Below are 7,328 nucleotides of genomic sequence, written 5' to 3' on the forward strand. Positions count from 1 at the left end.
CACGCACCTTGATTTAATCTATACCATCGACTTCATAATCTACAACCCTACCATCGTCTTCAACCTCACGCCCTCTCCTTACGGTGGCGCGCCCAGTCTACGGCGGCGGCGCCCACCCAAGGAGCCTCCAGCCGGCCCCAAGCTATCGTGACCCCTCTACCAGAGCAACCCTACGCTATGGAACATAAAATGAATGGAGCACACGGGTACTCACCCACGGTGAAGCTGCGACGCACCTGACCATGAAAAGGAACGACACCTCCCGATGGCGAGAAATTCACAGCACCCCGGTCCATGATTCACCCCACGTCGAGACGCAAAACCTTCGAAGTGTTTCGACGGATCCCCCGACACCTCCTATCGACAAGCTCGAGCAGGGAATGCAGCAGCTTGGCCACGGCACGGCAATGGTACTTGGTGGCGCAAGTTCTCCCGAGCGACAATGGCCGAGATGGTAGAAAGGAAGGGAAGGAAGGGATGAGCCCCGATTCTCGACTTGCTTTATGGCGAGGGTAATAGAGACGCCACAACAATCCCACTATAATGGCATGGCCGGCCCTCCGAACACGGCGGTCAGCACGGGGAAGGAAGACGTGCAACGGTAATGTGGGTCCATGAAACCAGCGACTAGAGAAATCAGGCAGCGCATACTAGTGGATGACTAGGTGGCCCCACGTGACAACGATTCCAGCGAGCACGACACGCCCGGGAGATCGACGATGCGGACCCACATGTTGGCACTGTAATGCCCAAAATTGGTTTAAGAGAAAGATAATAGGATAAATAAATAAATATACTTCTATGCTAGAATCTTGAGGATTTCTTGATCTTCGTTCCTTTGTGCACATTCAACTAAAGGAATTAAAGTAGTGAGATGGCAAATAAACAAATACATGAATGTGCATTCCATGCTAGAGTTCTTATATAACTGCAAGTGTACTAAAAGTTTTAGAGACAAGTTAAGTTTGAAAGTAGAATTTGTAAGACCAAAATCCTATTTTGGGATTTTTCTCCTAAAGAAAATGAGTTAAAGTTATATTAAGAATAAATCCCTTTCTTTGCAAAATATATTTCTCTAAAGAACATAAATTGTAGTATTAAACTTGTGGGTAATTGGAAACTTTGAATTAAAATTTGAAAACTAGGGAAAACATCATCCAATATTGAATTCGTGGACTATTGTTAAAATAATCCCTTGTGTTTAGGAACCCGATTTTAGTAAAGACCAAATTAAAGACTCTTATATAAATTGATATCTTTTGGGATGATATAATATTTATAAACATCCACTAAGACATTAAGATGATTATTTTCTAGAACAATATACAATTTGCGCATACAAGTGTTCAAATTTAAAAGAAGTGGACTACTAAATAAAATAAGATAACAAATAAAATGGATAAAACTAAACCTAAATTTCATACTGTGGTTTTAAGTGCATATTATAAGCTGAGTCAAAGTTTGAACTGGTTTTGAATCTAGTTTAAAATTTACAAATTGAAATAGAAAACAGTAAAAGAAAAACAAAAGAAAAAGAGAAACCTTCATCTGGGCCAAACCCCATTGCCGGCCCATTCCTCCTCCAGCGTTGCCGGTCCAGTTGTCCTTGTGGCCTGGCTGACCTAACCCCCTTCACGCCGACAGGTGGGGTGCCCCTGTCAGCCCCCTGTCCTTGGCTCAATAGAATGTCGCATGCGGTGTGCCAAAACAAACTTGCACCGTGCGTATGACGCGTGAGCCTTCGACCCAGCCGTACCCCCTTTTCTCTCCATGTGCCACCCGTTTTGGCTGACAGGTGGGGCCCGCACCACCCTATAGATCTTTTCGCAACGGGCTCTTCGATGCTCCTCCGCATGCCACGCCAGCTATCGCTGACCCAAAACTAACCCCATGGATGTAGGGAGGAGGGGGGACTATAACCCAGCGCGCCACGCACACCATGCCTTGACCTATTCGTTGCCAGTCGTGCGAGATCCAATCCGCCAATCGGCGCGCCACCATGGACAAAGAAAAGCAGTATGTCGCCGTGAGTGAAACCATGTCCATCCTTTGATTTGGCCTAGCGAATCAGACCGATGGTGAAGCACAAGGAGCGGGGGAGGTGTGTGTGGGGATTCCTAACCGTGGGGAGGCCCAAATCAACCACAATTTCTCGACGGAGCTGGGAAACCGCCGCCGTGCCGCATGATGTCGGTATTGGGCCTCTACGACATGCGATTCCTAGGTATGAAGTCCTTACCGATTTCCTTAAGCCCCTAGCTGCGTTCAACACGATTTTGTATGGAGTTTGGTCCACTGTAGTGTCGATCCCGTGGTCGCCGGCATGACCGCCGCCGTGCACTAGGTGCCTGCCGCGTCCGACTGCTTTTGTGGGGAAGAGAATCTGGTGAGCGTTGGATCCTTTATGTAGGGTTGTAGTATGGGGGTGTGGTTGGTCGTTGGATCGAGCGCGGGCGCTCCGGATCAGACGAATGGTGACCCCTTCGAATGTTGAAATCACGACCGTTGATTACTGATCCAACACACCTTGTAGCATATCCTTTCGGGTTATAACTGAGTACATTGGATCTGGATCGTGCGGCCGAGATCTAGGGATACCCCTTCAGCCGACCCATCTTACAAAAGAGCCCCTGATGTTGTTAATAAATAACCCGCCATTCCCCGCAGGATAAACATGAGTCTTAGAGAAAGATATGAATTAGCCCCTGGGTTTCTGTTTATTTCACGCACAACCCAGAGTTTTGGTAAATTAGGGAAAAGATTTATAAATTGATTTTTGAATATAGAAATAATCGCAGAAACTTATTTAATTCCTAGAAAATTCATATTAACTCCTTTTTAGTCCATTCTAGTTCCTATAATTTTGTTTTATTATTGTTCATCACTCAGTAACACTGTTTTAGTATGAAACTCATAATAGAATTTATCTCATAATTAATCTCGTATCAAATGCATAAAACCTTCGGAAATTCTTAACTCCTCCGTTTTAATTCCGAATTGACTCGTTCTAGTTGTGTTAGCTTCATATAAATATTTACTACACAATAACAACATCAATTATACCATGTCGCATACTTTTATATTTATTTATCCTATGTCTACTAGACTACCTCTTCTAAATCAAATTTAACCTGTCCATAACTATAATATGATTAAAGCATGATCTCTAGTCAAGCTATGATTAAAGTTTAAGTTGAATTAATTATTTATTTATGGAATAATCTATCATATGATATAGACTAACCAACTTATAATATAGTTTAATATTTAAATCACATAGATCTTCTATAAAATCGTAACTCCTTAATCGTAACTCCGATCTTACTAGTTCTCGATCCCATGATCTCGTAGCAACGCGTAGATTACTACTATGCAGTTTGTTATTATGTTTGGTGTGATGTTAATTTTGTCTATACCATGTTAGCTTGTATTGCTACGACTAGCAGTGAGGTCACGAGAATCTAAAGATCATCATGGTACTTGGAATCTCAAGTCCCAAGCAAGTTGTGCCCTTGATCACTTTTATTACCCAACAATGTTCTCTATAATCATTTTATCATGCATAGGCTTAATTTTTATGGGACCCAATAGGTTGCCCTAGACTGCTTATCTTTTTACCTTGTTCACCCCTGAATCATTTTGGTAGTTTTGCTATTGCTCTATGGTTTTGGGTTTAATATTATATTATATCCATGTTCCAATTATTCTGTTATTATATTTATGTTCATGTCAAGATCATTATTGTAATTGGAACATGGAGCTTAACTTGGAGAAACACGTGCCACTACAAGGGTGGAATAGGACGCCCTTGGCTGACTAACTAGGAAAGCTAGTGGAAGACTACCTTACCCGAAAGGGGCAAGGGCAGTAGGGGAGTAGGCACGCAGGGAGGTTCTCGAGTTGATTTTGCTGCGATGGCGGTCAGACGAGGGATTTTTGCAAGTGCTCTTCCCATAAACTGTAGCGGGTTTTTGGAAGCTAGTGGAACTAGGTAAAGGCCTCGTAGTGTTACCCTACCTCGCTTCCTTGGTAGAGGTGTACGGGATTCATGACCTCTTGGCAGATGGGTAACATGGCTTGTGGGTAAAGGGTACAACCTCTGCAGAGTGTAAAAACTGGTATACTAGCTGAGCTCACGGTCATGAGCAGCTCAGGACTCTCGCAAGATTAAACTATGGAACTAAATTCAGTTTGTCATTTGCATTGCATGGGATTATTTATTGATTTTGTTCTATTATTATTATAGTTTGGTATTTACTTACATCTAGTAATTGCTAATAAAATTTTGACCAACTTTAAAAGCAATGCTCAACTTTAACCATTCTCTTTGGTAAGCCTTACACCTCACATGAGCTCCCACCTTTAGTGAGTTCATGCACATTATTCCCCACAACTTGTTGAGCATTGAACATGTGTGACCTCACCCTTGCTGTCTCACACCCCCCATAGGAGAAGAATAGGTGGTTCAAGAAGAGCCACACAACGAGGAGTTTGACTTAATCTAGGTGGCGTCTCCCAGTTGACTTATTGGCGCCAAGGATGGATTTTAGTTTGTTTTATATTTATCTTTCATTTTGTAAGACTTCTGCTATATAATAAGTACTCTGATGTTATTGTGACATTTATCTCTATACACATCTGTTATTATATGTGTTGTCTTCTTTGGCGCATATATGAGATGCACCCGGCTTTGTCCCTTAAATCCGGGTGTGATAGGCACTCCAGTCCTCAACGTCGCACGTGTGGAGCAGAAGAAAGGGGAAGTTGGGCCGCCATCCGAATTCGGCCCAGTACGGCTGAGTTTGATTTTTCTTTTGATTCTCGATTTCTTTTCTATTTTTTCCAAATCCAAGTGCTCAAATGAATTTGAATTCCTAGTTTGAATCTCAGACTTTTAAATACCAAATAAGATTCTAATGTGAATGGTACTACCCCTTTATGCCATAATTATTATTTAGTTATTATTATAATAATTATTCATCCTCCATTCTTTAATTCTTTGGCTCCCATATTATATAGTGTACTATTTTGGACTCAAGTCTAGTCTTAATTCATTTATAACTTTATATTGGATGCATAGACAAAAAATATCCAGCATGATGCATAGAATATTTTATTAATTATTTGTTTTCTTAAATATGGTTATGCTCATGTTCTATCTTGTGGATGGCAAAACATGTAGTACAATTAATTCTTTTCCTTCTCTATTACAAATTGGGTATTACAACTAACTCGCGGTCCGATAAAAATTAAAAGAAATTTAATTCAGGTCCTGTTTTTGTGGTTTAAACCCTGCTCTTTCAGGTAACAGAAGCCACCGTCCAAAGACTCTATTAAATTATGAAAATCGAATCCGAAGTTGATTTCTAATATAAATAATTCCTAAACATAGAAAATTCATATTTTCTTCGTTTTAACTCTAATTTAATCCGTTCAAGTTGCATTTGCTTCGTAATAAAATTATCCACTTGTTAAAACATTATGTCATCTATTTTCAAGAATAGTTAAGTGTTGGTTTACTAGGTTAACTTATCTAATCAAAGTGAAATGTGATACTTTAATTTGATCTATGATCATAATTTGACTAAAATATGATTCTAATCAAGTTATAATTTAGAATAAAACTAAATTAATGTTTTCTTCAGAATATCTTTCTCACATGATTTATTAATCAACATAGACATAGTTTTCATATTTAATCACATAAAACTTATGAAAACCATATCGTTTCAACCATAACTCTGAATTTAGAGATTCTCAAACATACGATTCTGTAGCGAGACGTAGAATAATATTACGTGGTTCATTCTCTTGCTTGGTGTGATGTTAATTTTGTCCATACAATGTTTGTTTGTATTGGTGCGAGTAGACGAGCCAGCCACTGAGGAACCTAGAGCACAACAGGTTGAGGATCCTGAACAGGAGCTCATGGAAGGCAAGTTGTGCCCTTGATCACCCTTCTTTACCCAATAATGTTTTTGTTAATCACTATGATATGCTCAAGATAATCTGATGGGACCTAATAGGTTACCCTAGTTTGGTTTACTTCACACCTTGTGTGCCACTGAACTATTGGGTAGTATCTGTTATTGCGCTATGTGATTTTGGGTGTTAAGATACATATGATTCATGATCATGCTTTATTATTGTTTTAGATTATTTTTTGGTCATGACAAGGTTATTATGTTAATTGGAACATGGAGCTTAACTTGAGATAACTGTGCTACCACAAGGGTGGAATGGGACGCCCTTGGTTGACTAATTAGGAAAGCTAGTGGAGGACTACCTTACCCAAAAGGGGCAAGGGCGATAGAGGAGTTGCTGGTGTAAGGAGGTTCTCGGGTTGATCATGCTGCGATGGCTTTTTGGGCGAGGGATTCATATATCGCTCTTCTCACGAAATCGTAGCGGCCTCGTAGTGGATCCCTAGCCATTCACCTCGGGAGTGTCTAAGGGCCTTGCAAACCCTGGCTAGATGGGATACACGACTTGTGGTTAAAGGGCTCAACTTCTGGAAAGTGTAAAATTGGTATACCAGCCACGCTCACGGTCAAGAGAGACTTAGGACTCTCGCATGATTAATTTATGGAATTAAACTTAATCTATCATATGCATTGCATTGTGGGATTTATTATAATTGTGATCTCTTATTTTATTGGGCTAGTATACACTTATACTTAGTAACCGCTAATAAAATTTGACGAACTTATTAAAATTAATGCTTAGCTTTAACCATTATTTGTTGATCAGCCTTACACTATACATGAGCCCCACCGTAAGTGAGCTCATGCACATTATTCCCCACACTTGCTGAGCGATAAACTTTTTTGAGCTCACTTTTGCGATAAACCCTAGGTGAAGAGCAGGTGCCATCGGAGGAGGACTAGTATGATGAGTTCGACGAGGTCTAGGTGTCATCTCCCAATTAGCTTGACAGCGCTGAGGAAATAATATTATTAGTTCGATTTATTTATTATCAGTTATTTTGTAAGACATTTTCGTTATATAATAAAGTTCATGACATTCGTCTCTATACACTGAGTCATTGTATGTGTTCATCTTCTTTGGCGCACATATGAGACGCACTCAGGTTTACCCCTTAAATCTAAGAGTGACATAGTTCACCCTGTAGTCTTGTGGCATGCATGCAAGGGGTGGCACATCGGTGCAGGGATGGCTCTTGTGAATGGTCCATTTGTTCACCATCACCACCCTGCAGTCTTGATGTTTAGCCAAACAGGAGAGATGACCTTAGAAAAAGGCAATGCAAGTGTCTATAGTCACCCATGGATAAATTAGAAACTAGTCAGATGTTCGTGTATTGCTAC

At 40.5% G+C, this 7,328-nt stretch overlaps 1 long non-coding RNA gene across 1 annotated transcript; it reads left to right on the forward strand.

Moving 5' to 3' along the window:
- Positions 1-1,955: 1,955 nt before the first annotated feature.
- On the forward strand, positions 1,956-4,649 carry LOC103640545 (uncharacterized). The gene is made up of 2 exons (XR_559714.1): positions 1,956-2,224; positions 4,450-4,649. It is a non-coding gene; the product is annotated as an uncharacterized lncRNA (long non-coding RNA).
- The last annotated feature ends 2,679 nt before the right edge of the window (positions 4,650-7,328 follow it).

Source organism: Zea mays, chromosome 1 (assembly GCF_902167145.1).
Source record: "Zea mays cultivar B73 chromosome 1, Zm-B73-REFERENCE-NAM-5.0, whole genome shotgun sequence".
NCBI lineage: Eukaryota > Viridiplantae > Streptophyta > Magnoliopsida > Poales > Poaceae > Zea > Zea mays.